The 18,341-nt window shown below is 36.2% G+C and overlaps 1 protein-coding gene across 1 annotated transcript in view; it reads left to right on the forward strand.

The window, feature by feature from the left end:
* The window catches only part of LOC131028581 (probable CoA ligase CCL7), a 122,310-nt gene that overhangs the window by 19,491 nt on the left and 84,478 nt on the right, over positions 1 to 18,341 (forward strand). The window lies entirely within an intron of this gene.

Here is an 18,341-nt window from a genome sequence, read left to right on the forward strand (position 1 = left end):
AATGATGCTCGCACAAATCATAAAATAACTCAAGGTAAAATAGCCAACTCATCCAAATCTACATCACGAGGTGGCCAATATCAGTCACACCAAAGGGAGTAACCACTACACAACATCTGAGGGTACAACACCCTAAATGTGTTAGAGAGTGCGTCCCAAACATTTAAAACCATAAGTTTATTTATCTATATTCATTTTATCACTTTAATGCAATATAATCTTTTACGATAATTTAGGCAAATATCCTTCATGAAAGAAGACATATGCAAGGAGAAAATAAAGCGTCTTCTACATACACAAGGATTACACTCATAACATTATTAATTCTAAGATATCCTATCTATAAGATAACCACATTTAATATGTTATAATAAAAATAGATATCAGGACCTCAATCAATCACTTCATGATGTATTGTAATATTGACCATTTCTCTCAGTGCATAATAAATAACATACAAATGATTACAATATTCTACACGATGCCATCAAACAATTTAATCGATCACATGTTTACACACGTAAATTTACTCATAAGAAATATATCTCATTACTTTATCACCAAATAAATTTAATATCAAGCTTTGATTAGACCTACTTCTATCACCTATGACCATTACCTTAACTCACCATTAACCGATCAACTTGTCTATTAAAGCACAAAACTAGATGTCGTAGCCTTACATGCGTCTACTTTGTTTCCACTTTCATTTAATGTCACGCAAATTCAAATACACACTTACATTATATCATTCAAACTCATTTCCATCCATCCTTAACTATTATTTTTTGAAAAACTAAATATTTTCAGTATCCAAGGAAATTTGTCATTTAGGGACACATTACAACTTCATTCAATTCATTATCAATCCATCCTACTAGAATTCATTGAGCAAGTACTTTCTTAAAAGTCAAAAGGGTAAGGTGATAACACCTTCCCTTAATCCATCCATTCAATCAAGTAGAACATTTCATCAAAACCACACAACTCCTTTGCAAATCTAAAACTTTTATCTTACCAAACCAAGTAAAGACACAATGATATTATTTTCCAATTTTTTCCTATAATATACCTGCAATGCATCAAATTTACTTCATTCAACATATATGTTATAACATGATCTTTTAATCTTTTAATTCATAAGACTTTCTACATTATTCATGCAAAAGATATTTTGTCTAGCTTATCCTTTTTAAATGAAAATTATGGACATCACCCATGAGTTTTGTACTTAAATGCAAATTTATTACGAACAAACTTCTCTTTTCAATGTATGCAAAATCATGTTCCTCAATGATTATTCAAAAATTCTATTTAATATCAATAAACTCCTTAGGAACTTAAATCATAGACACAAATAGAGAGAGAAGAGGGAGGAAGAGCATTGCCAACAATCAATAGATGCACACAAGAATTATACATGAAAAGTTTTAATTTCCTAAATATTCCATATTTATCGTACCATGCAGCTACATACATCATTTCCTAAGATATGCAAATTCCACCTTCCATGAGGTCTCCTAACATTACAAATATAGCTAGAAATCTCAAATCCTTAGTGAAAGATATGATTTACTCAATCAATTATTTTCCTACATGCAGAATCTTACACGTATACAACACCCAATATTTCTATTTGGTACCCATACATCACCAATTTTCTCCTTACATTTTGCATAGAAGAGTAAGGGATGGAGAAGAACATGATTAAGCTACTATTTACTATCAACTTATATAGATGCATCTCATAGAAATTTTTCAATTACATGTCATGGTCTACACTGAATCATTCCTTTATACATAATACAAGCACTTCATCTTACTATTCATAGGGAAATCAATGTATTATTCTAATGCAACAAGATAATCCTATAAACATAGCATCAGTTAAATGAATACACACAATTTTCTTCTCATTCTATAGCATAGATGAAAACAACCTTTATCATATAGGTAAGCACTAGAAATTACAATCAAGCAAGACCGTATAGAATCATATAAACATTGCTTGCAACTAGGAGGCATGCATAAGAAATGAATACATATATTGTACACCATTATGATTCCTAAAAAGGGCTTATGGAGAGATCACAAAGCATAGATATCTAAAATCTCCAGAGTTCCAAATACTTTTTCCATCACAAATATCATAAACAAATTAAGTTAAAAAGAACATTATAACACACCACACAAGACTAAGAGCAACAACCTTAACCAAAGATCCCAGTGTTTGCAACACGGGCTTTGATATTCTATATCTCCCACCCCCCCCCCTCTTTGTCTCTCCCTCCATATCTCTCTCACTCATATACACACACTCTCCCTATCTCTCCCTCCCCATCTTTCCACTTCTCTATCCCCCTCTCTATATTTCTCTCTATTACTTATCTTTCTCCCTCTTTCCCCCTATATCAATCTCCCTCCCTCTCCCTCTCCCTCTCCCAATCCCTCTTTCAAGATAAAGTAGGGTGCCCCATGTAGGAAGTGGAATCATCAACTTTCAAGAAGCGACCAATAGAGTTCCCTATGGCCTCATAACATGAAGCCTCCCAAGACTATAGAGGGAGACTCAAAAAGTTTAACCCACAATAGATGCACATTTAGTGGCTTGGTAAGAGGGTTAAAGAAGGCCGAGAAAGGGAAATGTTGGTATATTTACCTCTACAAATTTACTTATAATATATTATATTATTTTTGTTATCAAATTAAATATTTAAAAAAAAAATTGACTAACTAACTCATAATATTAAAATATAATTTGAGCCAACCATTAAAGATTCACAATTTTAAAAATAATTTTGAACACATAATTTAATATTAATAAAAAGTTCTAAGAAAACTTTTACATTGTCGTTATATTTTTTCCTTTGAATTTCATAGAATTACGTTTGATAAAAAAAATAGTATTGAATTTGTATTATTGAAATTAATTGTTGTGTAGGATGAAAATGGAATCAAGTAAACTAAGACCTAATCCCACTCTCATCCACACATTGGAATAAGAAAGAGCCTAAGGAGATGATTCACTTTGACTACTTCTTGCAAGAGAGAGAGAGTCAAGGAATATCTTTAGGGTTTCTCTGTATTTGCTGCTATGAAGAGATGTGCAAAAATGTAATGAAATGATCAACTAGACTAAGGAGATAAGCAAAAATGCAAATGTAAACTAAAATACCAAAAATTGCAGATTTGAGACTAAAACATAGGGTACAAGACAGGAAATGGAATTTAGATGTGCACCCGTCACCAAAATCTAGGGCTAACTAGGCAAGACCAGGGCGCCATGTAATGCCCCGCCAGGAAACCCCGAAGGGATTAAGCCATAACTCAAGAATAGAGTGCAAAATTTTTTTATTTTTTATTTTTTTAAGTTACAACACATAAGATGCAACAAGATATCAAAGATTCAGGTTACATAGCGGAAGACATCAACTAACACCTAAAGAGTTTCCCAACGAGATTACTTAATTTTCACAATTCAGTTAACTCACACAATTAATCCAAAAGTTGAATATCTTAACAACGAGATAATTCATAATCAGGATAATCTTTCAAAAGAGGGAAAAATAAATCACAAGCGAAGATTCATCATTAAGATCCATTCGTAATCTTCATTCAAGCTTTTCATTTAAAATTACAAACCATACATCTAATATTCTAATACACTAGGATTTCATCATAACATAAGAGATCTTTCCAAGCATATTTAAATTCCTTAACAACAACTGAGTATAATTCATTACTCTAAGTTACATTCTTTCATATTCCAACTTATTGCATTTCAAAAGACGATTGCATACTAGCATCTACGATAATCTCATCTAAACCACTTATGCATTCGATCAACATGGCATTCAAGAAAGAACTGAATATAAGCATTTCTAGTTAATTCCAATTATCCACTTAACCATTCTAACATAAGTTAATCATACATGATAAAGCTGAAAAAAAGGAAACATAAGAGAATACATCACATAACACCATACTGATCTCGGAGTTCACCCCTAAAGGGCTACATCTTCGGGTCTGCTCAACTGCAAGACCCCTCTGATAATTAAAAAAGTTAAGAATACAAGAGGTTACACTATACAATCCAGCCATCAAGGCGATACATAAACAATATACAAACAACCGCACCGGTCAATAATTACATAAATGATCCCTGAAAAGAATAGGATCCAGCTGAACATAATCAAGCTAATACAAGAGGTCCATGAGAGCATCCATAAAACTGAGCCATCACCACCCAAGGTCTAACATGAAACCGACACTCACAAGGGCAGAGACAAAAGGACGACTCACAAAGGTACTCCTAACAGGACAAAACGACAACACACTAGCGAACGTAGGGACAAGTGTCATCACACAACCTGGTATGGTTACCATGGCAAGTCTTCATAGGTCCCGGCCCCATACACTGGGTTACCCAGGCAACCTAATCCGAGCTTCCGGCCCATCCAAGCCTCATGTGGACCCACACATCCTCTCGTGAAGACAAGGATGATGGTTTGCCATTTCAGGCCTTCTCACAACATGTCGAATCTATGATAGCACTCCTCCCATGTGTGAGGCACATTTATCTTACTTAGAGATTACATTCTAATCTACTTAAAGGTTATCACTTATTAGACTCACTTTCGACGGGTTACCCAGCAGCCACTTTGGGCGTGGCCCCCAATCGAAAGCCACTTTCCCATACGACACTAGACTAAACTCAGACGAACTCAAAACCAAGGAATACACATGGTCGGACGAATGGAGTTCAAGAAGGAGAAACAATCATCTGGTCAAACACAACTCAAAGATGGACACTTACTGACGGTACTCTAACTAGAGACCTGACAAACTAAGGTCAACCATGAATCATCATTCGACTCACACACAAGGAGGATATGATCAAAGCGACACTACCACAAACAATAGTCAACTCGGAATCGAGGACTGAAACAGGAACCCAAGTCAACCCATACGACAGGGTCCTACTAAACAAAGCAAAACATGTCATTTCATAATTAAAGGCGAATACAGAAATTAAACTCGCAAGGCAATAATCAGAAAAGACAATATTTCCTTAAATTGATTTAAACATTAAAAATCGATCAAGTTTTCCACAAGATCCAAATCAGATTACGGTTATCTACCTCAACTAGGAATAGGTTGATCTTGGTTTTCTAACTCTTAAGATTCAAAGCATCGAACAGACATATGAAGCTATAATGAGTTCTTAAACCAAATTCATATTAATCAAATTCAGACAACCATTAATCAATTAAAATAAGATATTTAATCTCCAATCAAAACGTAATAAACATACTGGTTCAAAACCGTCCTCTACAGTTTCATAATTTTCAATCCCAGATGTACCATACGGATCATGGAAATATAAATATAAAAAGGAAGTCCAAATGAAGATAATCATTATCAAAAGCATATCGTTAAATTTCTAATGCCCACTGATAAATATTTCACTACTTTTCAATTATTCAAATGATATGTTCTACGATAATATTTAACATCATCAAGTAGAATTTACATCGTATTCCAACGATTTTCCAATAACATATTATTCTCTATAATTTTTAAACAATACTACGTCAAATAGCCATCTTCCCTAATCAGCTAGAAGGTAAGATATAATTTTACTAGAACAAGATCAATCAAAATATAATCGACAATATCCAATTGCGAAATTACAGTTGAAGAACTTAATTAGAAGGGGGCAAAGTCACGAGATGAAGTTGAATGACAATTAGCCTATAAACTCCATTATAACATTAATCAAAATCAACTAGCATTTGCCACTATTATGCCACCTTAATCAAAAATTAAGAACTAATTAAACTTAATCATTAAAATAATATTCATTAACATGATATTATGATCATATGCATTTTTTTTTTTAAATACTAAAAAAAATACATAAAAAAAAAACGATATTAAAAACTTCGTTAACACAAAACGCGTTTGAAAACGCGGCTAGGGCGGGCCGTGCCCTAACCCTAGCCGCAGGGCAAGGTGTGGGCGGCGCCACTGCGGTGCCCGCAGGCTCCGCGGCGCCCTGCGGCCACCGCAGTGCCGCGGCCACAAGCGGCTGCGAGCGTAAAGCAAAGGGAACGGGGCGGAGAAAGGGGGGCGAGCGGGGGAAGGGGAGGAGGAGCGGGTGGAGCTCCACTCCCCGCCCTCCAAACCCCAACCCATAGCAAAAAACGCACGCCCAGCTCGCTTTTCTATGTGTTAAAACACAACGCTAAACAATATAAAAACACAGTTCGAAAAATAAAATATTTACTTTTTTTTTTTTTTTTTAAATACCCACAGTCCGAAATTAACACAACGCCCAGCATGAAATTTGATAAAAATTTTGATTTAATAAAAGTTCGGTTTAAATGAATTGGGTTTTGGCATCATATTTTTCTTCCTGGTTTTTTTCATCTTTTACAACCACCCAAGGGTTTCAAACGCCCAAAAAGGATAGAGGAATAACACACCTCAAAAACACTTCCAGCCAAGCTGGTTAATCTACTAAATCAGTTCATAAGCATGGCAGACAATGGAGAATCTAAAACCAGATAAAACCCCCATTTCCATTTCAAACAAAAACTAGAATTGAGAGTTGGATCCTACCTTAACACGCAATCCTGGAATGGCTGAAGGAGAGCCCACCTGCCAGATCTAGCATCATTCCTTCCCAAAAACCTCCAAAATTTCTTCCCAACCAGAATCTTCTCCAAATTTGTCCATCCTCCAATTTTCCCCAAATTTTGGGTTATATGGAAGAGTTGACCCAAAAATTCTATTTTTGGGAATTAAAATTTTTATTAAAAAATAATTCTCCAATTTAATACTTTTCTAATTAAAACAACAAATTAACTTGCTTTCCAAATCCAAAATTGATTTCTCATTTAACTGAAATTTAATCTTTCAAATTCTAAGAGCCAACAGAATACAATTACGTCTATCGTAATTAAATACAAAACTTTCTTTTTCAACAGCATATTCAAAATGCATCTAATATTCAAAATCAGACATTTAATCGAATTTACTCCCAAGTAAAAAAAAACGAGCAATCCAATATCAACGAAAATCGCATAACGGAATTCTGATTAATCTAGTCCATTAATCTCTAAAGCACAAATACATATTTAATCAAGAAATTACTAAGGACTAATTAATCAATTTAACCAAACACACCAAGCACGCAAATCGAGAAAGCCAACCAAACAGACGACTCGCAAACCCAAACAAGAAGGGGATTACCGACGACGACTGGCGATGCTCACTTGAGCACGACGAAGGTCAACTAGGGTCTTACGACCACCTAATCCAACTCTAAGGATTAAAAAGGTACACTCAAACCTGCAATCCAGGTGAAGAAGAACCTCGCACTCATACGACGTTGTACCTGAAATCTCCTGCAACCAAGAGTCATACATGCATGCATATATAAAATTTAATGAAAGCGTTAGCTTGATGTTAATACCATGATATAGGAACACCGAATAACTTGCATACAACTAGTGTGAAACCACATCAATAGCTATGCGTTAAATCAACATCTGACTATAACATAATATTACGATAAACTAATCAAGATTAAACCAAGGTTAGAAGTAGATTAGGGCAGGGGTACTACATTCTCCCCCCCTAGGTTCCGACTTACTCCTGGAAGTCGTAAGGCTAGATGGAGAACATGTCGTACGCATCAGCCCTGAAACTCATTCAACAAAGATCAAATTGCACATAGAAAACTTCCATAAATACATGAAATATTATTGCAAAATCCTTTACAAACGCCATTATCCATTTGCAAGATACATCTAAAACCATACATTCCTTAAAATATTCTAGGAATTATCAATAATCATAGCAAAGAAACAAGAATTTTCTTCCTTTCATTACACCAAATTAAAGCATTACAAGGAGGTAAACCACAGTTACCATAATCATCTATCAAACATGACCAGAAAACATGCTATCAAGATCAATTTCCTTTACCAATCCATCTTTATCATAAAATTTTATAACATAGAACCAGCTTAAAATATCAATTTCTACAACCAAATTAACTTTCATGAAATAAGAGCAACGAAATAACTCAATTGTTTACACTTGCCAAGCATAAGAAAACCTTTCTAATGACTATGTCCCATAACATAGCGACAAGCTAACACAATTTACTCCATGATACAAATAATAACCATCCACATAACTGGAATGCATAACAGAAAAGGCCACATGTGAGCATGTCTAATGCTCGGTCAAAGATAACATGCACAATCAGCATCTCTATGCCTGATCTCAGAACAACAATAAGATCATAAATATCCAATATCTCACTCAAAGGCTTGATGGTGCTAGGCACACCATAACGGTGCTACCTTCCATACAAGACCTTTGTGAATATCCCTTGTTGAGCAAGGTGGTTAGCCTCCAAGAGGTAGTCACCACACATAGGTAGGTAGTGGGTACTAGCTGCATCACAGCCTCACATACCCCCCATCCTCACGGTTCCCTACATCTAATTCCTCGCACACACTCTACCAATTCTGTATCATACGTCCTTGGAGAGGAATTTCACATCGCAACACAAGACCAGCATACGAAAACAACAAGGATAAACCAGTTTAGCCACCAAAGTACAGATGAATAAAGATAATAAATCATCAATTCCAACAGTAAGGCAAGAAAATAATCTGGAATTTCAACACCAAATCAAAGTGCAAAAGATCACAAGATCGTGGCTAAACCTTCACAATCAAAGTAAAATAAATTGCTGATCCCCAAAGAAATATAAAGAATATCACAACTGCACATAACATCACTATGTGACTAACATCTAGCCACCAACGAGGAAGGAAGGAACAACTGACTAGCTATTGCAGTAGCTCATCATGTGGTGCGACATAGTCACACTATCCACATGGCATGGCGGTGTGCACCTCGACATCACCCCGCATCACGTCGTCACGCGGCATGGCAATACCCCAAGTGGAGAACACACACAATGGACATATCCCGCATGGTAGTGCACCTCGCGGAAAAAGCACGCGCCGGTCACATCCCGCATAGCGACGTATCTAGAAGGATACTCGCCGTAAGTCAGAGGTATACATGACTATGGTCCACCCACATGCCCACCAACACATACTAACTGGCAGCACATGTGAATAAACCTACCTTTCATGAAGACAAGGCAAAGGATCCTCCAAATCATACCATCACAATACACAAGAATCACCATCCAAACTACTCAAATAAGGAAGAGGAATAGGCTGACACACATAAACCTATAAATAGGTTCATCAAAGGGAAAGTATTGAGTACACCTCGATACAGTTTAATAGTACAACTATATCATTCCTCGAAGTAGAGAAGCTAGAGTCGCTTCGCGCTGACATTACTCGTACGCCAATCCATACTATTCAAGGAACGGTCGCTTCGAATACTACCCCTTAACATATTGAGTCACCCACAACCCGAGGTTTGGTACTCAATAGGGAGACAATTAAGCAACATCACATAATCAGTATGGTTTCCCATACTCATAAACAGCATATCCTCCATGGTTGATTACTTCACCAATCCATGGGCACAATTAATAAGCACTGGTTTCTTACAATACACACAATTACACCAATACTGGTTTAGTCACATTTACGGGGTGTACTTTTCAGTACGCTAACATCTATTCAAGGAAGATTTCAATTATGCTTTCTATATAAATAACTGAATCAAATTTACTCTAGATACAAGTACTGAATTCATTAACAATTCACAATTATATAAGGAAATAACATCATTCCTATATCTTTCTTGAATCTCACTAAGCATTCATAATTAAATTACTAGCTAAGCAAATTCATTTCTAAAGCTTAAGACTTTCATCCATCCCTATGAAGCCAAAAGCAAACACACAATTTCACATGTTAAATAAGCATTCTATTTAAATCAATGCACTCTTTAATATCATTTCTAAAAATCTTATGATTAGGCAAAGAGAAGGGAAAGAGAGTTTGATAATCAAACTGTTTCCTACAAACAACGCAAGATCAAACAAGATCATGCTACATTATACATTTTCTCACTATAAGCCTATCATATAATTGCACGGTTTTCATTTCGCTACCGTTTAGAAGGATGACAATCAGCCTATCAAAACATATTAATGCATGCACATCAAACAAGCCTTTCATTCGCACTTTCTAAACACATTAAGGTAATTCCACATACCCAAAAGCGAGTTCAATGGAGCATATGCTAAAATACAACTTCAGTCAAACTGGTTTAATAAAACACATAAGACAATCTTTCAGAAAACACATTAATACTCTCTCAAAGCTACAATAAAATGCTCTTTTTAATACTTCTTCCACAAACCAAGCAGTTTCACATATTTCAACTATTCGCATAGAAATGCACCTTTCTAAGGTAGAATTTAATCATGCTACTCCTACAACATACACATGGAGAATTCTTTAAACATACACATACAGTTTTCTCCCAATCACCAAAATAAATTTTTAAACCCATAGCCCTTTAATCATCTAAAAACATAAGCGACATAAGGCTCATACAAGGGTTCAAGAAGTCACACCCTTTTCTTTTGCAAACCAGAACTCAAATCAAAGATAATTACTCATATCCTAATCATTTTAATTTCCAGAAAGAGAGAGAGGAATGGCGATGATCATTTAATTTTCTACCAAATAAGCATACAATAAGGGAAGGTACATACGACTCTCTTTCAAAATAAGAGTGATCGTAGACCAAGACATCAATAAGCACATAATGCACAAATAAGCACTCAAACACCAACATCAAGAAGGCGAAAACAAGGTGTGAACACACACGTTACACACCAACTAAGGTCTGCTCAATCACTCACATGCAAAGGAGGACAAGCATACACATAAGGTCGATACACCTCACACAAATAGAGGGCACACGCGACACCAGAGATCCCAATGTTTGCAACATGGGCTCTGATACCAAGTGTAATGCCCCGCCAGGAAACCCTGAAGGGATTAAGCCATAACTCAAGAATAGAGTGCAAAATTTATTTATTTATTTATTTTTTTAAGTTACAACACATAAGATGCAACAAGATATCAGAGATTCAGGTTACATAGCGGAAGACCTCAACTAACACCTAAAGAGTTTCCCAACGAGATTACTTAATTTTCACAATTCACTTAACTCACACAATTAATCCAAAAGTTGAATATCTTAATAACGAGATAATTCATAATCAGGATAATCTTTCAAAAGAGGGAAAAATAAATCACAAGCGAAGATTCATCATTAAGATCCATTCGTAATCTTCATTCAAGCTTTTCATTTAAAATTACAAACCATACATCTAATATTCTAATACAATAGGATTTCATCATAACATAAGAGATCTTTCCAAGCATATTTAAATTCCTTAACAACAACTGAGTATAATTCATTACTCTAAGTTACATTCTTTCATATTCCAACTTATTGCATTTCAAAAGACGATTGCATACTAGCATCTACGATAATCTCATCTAAACCACTTATGCATTCGATCAACATGGCATTCAAGAAAGAACTGAATATAAGCATTTCTAGTTAATTCCAATTATCCACTTAACAATTCTAACATAAGTTAATCATACATGATAAAGCTGAAAAAAAGGAAACATAAGAGAATACATCACATAACACCATACTGATCTCGGAGTTCACCCCTAAAGGGCTACATCTCCGGGTCTGCTCAACTGCAAGACCCCTCTGATAATTAAAAAAGTTAAGAATACAAGAGGTTACACTATACAATCCAACCATCAAGGCGATACATAAACAATATACAAACGACCGCACCGGTCAATAATTACATAAACGATCCCTGAAAAGAATAGGATCCAGCTGAACATAATCAAGCTAATACAAGAGGTCCATGAGAGCATCCATAAAACTGAGCCATCACCACCCAAGGTCTAACATGAAACCGACACTCACAAGGGCAGAGACAAAAGGACGACTCACAAAGGTACTCCTAACAGGACAAAACGACAACACACTAGCAAACGTAGGGACAAGTGTCATCACACAACCTGGTATGGTTACCATGGCAAGTCTTCATAGGTCCCGGCCCCATACACTGGGTTACCTAGGCAACCTAATCCGAGCTTCCGGCCCATCCAAGCCTCATGTGGACCCACACATCCTCTCGTGAAGACAAGGATGATGGTTTGCCATTTCAGGCCTTCTCACAGCATGTCGAATCTATGATAGCACTCGTCCCATGTGTGAGGCACATTTATCTTACTTAGAGATTACATTCTAATCTACTTAAAGGTTATCACTTATTAGACTCACTTTCGACGGGTTACCCAACAGCCACTTTGGGCGCGACCCCCAATCGAAAGCCACTTTCCCATACGACACTAGACTAAACTCAGACGAACTCAAAACCAAGGAATACACATGGTCGGACGAACGGAGTTCAAGAAGGAGAAACAATCATTTGGTCAAACACAACTCAAAGATGGACACTTACTGACGGTACTCTAACTAGAGACCTGACAAACTAAGGTCAACCATGAATCATCATTCGACTCACACACAAGGAGGATATGATCAAAGCGACACTACCACAAACAATAGTCAACTCAGAATCGAGGACTGAAACATGAACCCCAAGTCAACCCATACGACAGGGTCCTACTAAACAAAGCAAAACATGCCATTTCATAATTAAAGGCGAATACAGAAATTAAACTCGCAAGGCAATAATCAGAAAAGACAATATTTCCTTAAATTGATTTAAACATTAAAAATCGATCAAGTTTTCCACAAGATCCAAATCAGATTACAGTTATCTACCTCAACTAGGAATAGGTTGATCTTGGTTTTCTAACTCTTAAGATTCAAAGCATCGAACAGACATATGAAGCCATAATGAGTTCTTAAACCAAATTCATATTAATCAAATTCAGACAACCATTAATCAATTAAAATAAGATATTTAATCTCCAATCAAAACGTAATAAACATACTGGTTCAAAACCGTCCTCTATAGTTTCATAATTTTCAATCCCAGATGTACCATACGGATCATGGAAATATAAATATAAAAAGGAAGTCCAAATGAAGATAATCATTATCAAAAACATATCGTTAAATTTCTAATGCCCAACGATAAATATTTTACTACTTTTCAATTATTCAAATGATATGTTCTACGATAATATTTAACATCATCAAGTAGAATTTACATCGTATTCCAACGATTTTCCAATAACATATTATTCTCTATAATTTTTAAACAATACTACGTCAAATAGCCATCTTCCCTAATCAGCTAGAAGGTAAGATATAATTTTACTAGAACAAGATCAATCAAAATATAATCGACAATATCCAATTGCGAAATTACAGTTGAAGAACTTAATTAGAAGGGGGCAAAGTCACGAGATGAAGTTGAATGACAATTAGCCTATAAACTCCATTATAACATTAGTCAAAATCAACTAGCATTTGCCACTATTATGCCACCTTAATAAAAAATTAAGAACTAATTAAACTTAATCATTAAAATAATATTCATTAACATGATATTAAGATCATATGCATTTTTTTTTTTAAATACTAAAAAAAATACATAAAAAAAAAATGATATTAAAAACTTCGTTAACACAAAACGTGTTTGAAAACGCGGCTAGGGCGGGCCGTGCCCTAACCCTAGCCGCAGGGCAAGGTGTGGGCGGCGCCACTGCGGTGCCCGCAGGCTCCGCGGCGCCCTGCGGCCACCGCAGTGCCGCGGCCACAAGCGGCTGCGAGCATAAAGCAAAGGGAACGGGGCGGAGAAAGGGGGGCGAGCGGGGGAAGGGGAGGAGGAGCGGGTGGAGCTCCGCTCCCCGCCCTCCAAACCCCAACCCACAGCGAAAAACGCACGCCCAGCTTGCTTTTCTATGCGTTAAAACACAGCGCTAAACAATATAAAAACACAGTTCGAAAAATAATATATTTACTTTGTTTTTTTTTTTTAAATACCCACAGTCCGAAATTAACACAACGCCCAGCATGAAATTTGATAAAAATTTCGATTTAATAAAAGTTTGGTTTAAATGAATTGGGTTTTGGCATCATATTTTTCTTCCTGGTTTTTTTCATCTTTTACAACCACCCAAGGGTTTCAAACGCCCAAAAAGGATAGAGGAATAACACACCTCAAAAACACTTCCAGCCAAGCTGGTTAATCTACTAAATCAGTTCATAAGCATGGCAGACAATGGAGAATCTAAAACCAGATAAAACCCCCATTTCCATTTCAAACAAAAACTAGAATTGAGAGTTGGATCCTACCTTAACAAGCAATCCTGGAATGGCTGAAGGAGAGCCCACTTGCCAGATCCAGCATCATTCCTTCCCAAAAACCTCCAAAATTTCTTCCCAACCAGAATCTTCTCCAAATTTGTCCATCCTCCAATTTTCCCCAAATTTTGGGTTATATGGAAGAGTTGACCCAAAAATTCTATTTTTGGGAATTAAAATTTTTATTAAAAAATAATTCTTCAATTTAATACTTTTCTAATTAAAACAACAAATTAACTTGCTTTCCAAATCCAAAATCGATTTCTCATTTAACTGAAATTTAATCTTTCAAATTCTAAGAGCCAACAGAATACAATTACGTCTATCGTAATTAAATACAAAACTTTCTTTTTCAACAGCATATTCAAAATGCATCTAATATTCAAAATCAGACATTTAATCGAATTTACTCCCAATTAAAAAAAAATGAGCAATCCAATATCAACGAAAATCGCATAACGGAATTCTGATTAACCTAGTCCATTAATCTCTAAAGCACAAATACATATTTAATCAAGAAATTACTAAGGACTAATTAATCAATTTAACCAAACACACCAAGCATGCAAATCGAGAAAGCCAACCAAACAGACGACTTGCAAACCCAAACAAGAAGGGGATTATCGACGACGACTGGCGATGCTCACTTGAGCACGACGAAGGTCAACTAGGGTCTTACGACCACCTAATCCAACTCTAAGGATTAAAAAGGTACACTCAAACCTGCAATCCAGGTGAAGAAGAACCTCGCACTCATACGGCATTGTACCTGAAATCTCCTGCAACCAAGAGTCATACATGCATGCATATATAAAATTTAATGAAAGCGTTAGCTTGATGTTAATACCATGATATAGGAACACCGAATAACTTGCATACAACTAGTGTGAAACCACATCAATAGCTATGCGTTAAATCAACATCTGACTATAACATAATATTACGATAAACTAATCAAGATTAAACCAAGGTTAGAAGTAGATTAGGGCAGGGGTACTACACGCCATGCCCTGGTCTCTGATATTGCACAAAGTTGTAAATTTGGAAATCAAGTCCTGAAACTCTACACTATCGAACTACCACAAAAAGTGGAAAAACATAGAGGATCAGGGCGCCATGCCCTGGTCTCAAAAAACTGAGATTTGCATTTGGCTTTGAGTTTGCACCTACGTGTTCTGTCGGTTCTAAAGATCGTGCGTCTGTTGGATTTATGTACCTGCACCTACAACTTGAAAATGATGTTTGGGTGGCTATATAGGGTTTTCACTTAGTCAAACCCCTTGTTTTGGTGATTTCCACTTCCACAAATAGGCAATAATGTATTGAAAATGTGTGTGCAAGAACCTTGTGTGTATGCAAGATCCTAAATGAACAAGAAAGTAAATCTAGAGTTCTACCCTATGCTTGGAGAGTAAACCCCAAATGAGTGTAAATGTAAATGTGAATGCTTCAAATCACAAATGCAATAATGGATCTAAAGCATAAATGTAAGTCTAAAAATAAGTGTTATAAAGCTTATACAAAGATATTAAAATAATATGAAACTATACTAAACCCTAAGGGAAAGGTACAAGCTAATCAACAGTCAATGGTCTCCTATTATTCTTCAATATCTTCAAGGCTTCAATTGATGATGAAAATGGTTGATGTAGACTTGATAGATGCTTGATTTGTTGATTGAAGACTCCACATTACCTGTACTTTCACTTCATGAGAGGCTCCTTCAATTACTTGTAGATGGATCGTTCAAATGAGGAAATGAAAAGCTATATGTATGAAACCCTAACTTTGTTTTTGATCATAGGCCAACCTAGAAATGATATAATTTCGCAATCCCTTGGATTTAAACATTATAATACTGCCAAAACATTATCCCAAAAATTGGGGAGAAAAAGTTGGGACCATGATGCAACGCCATGGTTCATTCGACTTTTTTCCAAATTTTTAGTGATGCAAGGTATTGTGATTATAAGGTGATTCCAAGGTTGGTGTGACGATTCAAGATGTTTAGATATGCACAATCGAGCCTTGAAGATCAAAATAGGACTTAATTAGGGCTTTGATGAATTAATTAATTGAAAGAAAAAAATAAAGAGGGGCACACTTAGGGTAAAGGGCCCAATTTTATGATGTATGGAGGGATGTAATGGTTCTCTTTCCACTGATATTGGTGCTATGGTTGCTTCTGAGTCAACTATGTCCACTGGCATGAGACCTATATCTATATATGGATTTTGATCTTCTTCTGAAACTTTATCAACTCAATAAGAAACTGAACAGTTGGCACATTAACAAGTTCTGGGTCTCTCTCTGTCTCTACACCTGGAGGCTATAATCACCTATTTCAAGGTCAACTACTGATTAAACAACGAGAGGATCTGTAGTCTTTGCTATTGATGTTTCTTAGTATACTCAATTAACATGTGTTGCTTTCAACCTTGCCCTAGCTACCTTTGCCTAGACTTCTATTATAGGTGCTAGATCAATAGGTTCAACTTAAACTGGGACTGGAAGGGATGTTGGGCAAGGTGTTGCTAGTGCTAGATCTACTATTGTTGGACCTACTGCTTGTGCACCTTTAGTCCCTATCTCTACTACTGGTGGATCAACTGTCGGCTAAGGCTATTGGCTCTACTACTGGTGCCATTGGTGGTTCTTACCTTACTCTTACTATCTTTGTCTCTGCTTCTAGGACCAGATCACTAGCCAGTGCCTGCCTTTGCCTTTGCTTCTGCGGGTACCCCCAAATTTGATGCCTTTACCCTTTTCTGGCTTTGATGCTTATTCCACTGACTCTCTTGCTACCTTTGTACCTGGATCTGTGTCTGTTTTCTATGCTACTAGGTTTCGATCTTGATCTTAAAATGGAACTACAAGCTCTCGATCTAGGGCAAGGGTGGTTTATCTTGATCCAGTCCATGAACCAGTTGGAGCTCCTTTTGTTGGCCTTGAATCTGTTCCCATTTTGTCACATTTCCAGTTCCATATTCAATTCCATAGCATGCATTCCTTCTAGTCCAATATCCAATTTTCTAATCTAATCTTGATGCAAATCATCCACCTGCGGGTCCCATTGATGAGCCAGTCTCTTTAGCCGTAGATAGAGACTTTCCCCACCACCCTTCGAGTAAAAAGTCCTTAACCCCAAAGAGCGAGTGGACCTCTATAACAATCGATTAACGTGTCTACCTATGACTCCCTAGCGAAAGATGCCAACCACGACGAACTACATAGTTGAATCATTCATTGTGCTTTGGCAACTATGATTCTTAATTAATTAGCCCACTACCCTTAGAATAGTAGGGGCCCACTCGGATGGTGGTTTGAGTTGATGGAGATCAATACCCATCATCAGAAGTTTTGCAGAAGAGAAAAAGTAAGTTGACTTATGTTGAATCACCAACAACGGAGATATAGGCAGTTGAAGCACCACCAAAGGTATCATGGTCACCTGACATTAGGCCCGACTAACAACAATGTTATTATAGATCCATCGAAGCCAAAAGCGAAGGCTTTGACAAAGGTGGCCATGTTGATAACCATAACTCCCAACTTCCCTTCATGTAGTTCCATATTCAGTTGTGGTGATAATATCAAATAGTGATAAGAAGGGGTAGGATGAAGATTCTCACATATCCACCTTGACACTATGATTTCTCGCTGATCCACTCGTACAATATTCTCGCAAATAAACAGATAAATGAGTCAACAAAGCCTTAAACAACTAGGCCTAAAGAAAAAGAGGGAACCGAGGAAGACTTTAGATTTAATTAAATTAATTAATTAAATGCTTGAAGGGAATTTAAAATTCAACATGCAAACACACTAAGGCGGGTGCTAACCTAAGCGTGAAATTGTACCACCCAATTAAGAGTGTATAATTTATAATGCTACAATAGTTATTTCAATTTTTAATTGTCAAATTCATTAATTTAAAAATAGTTTTGGTGTCTTAAATTCAAATTAATAATACTTTGTGTAAGTTTTTCAATATTCAA

Source organism: Cryptomeria japonica, chromosome 8, assembly GCF_030272615.1.
Source record: "Cryptomeria japonica chromosome 8, Sugi_1.0, whole genome shotgun sequence".
NCBI classification, from domain to species: Eukaryota; Viridiplantae; Streptophyta; class Pinopsida; order Cupressales; family Cupressaceae; genus Cryptomeria; species Cryptomeria japonica.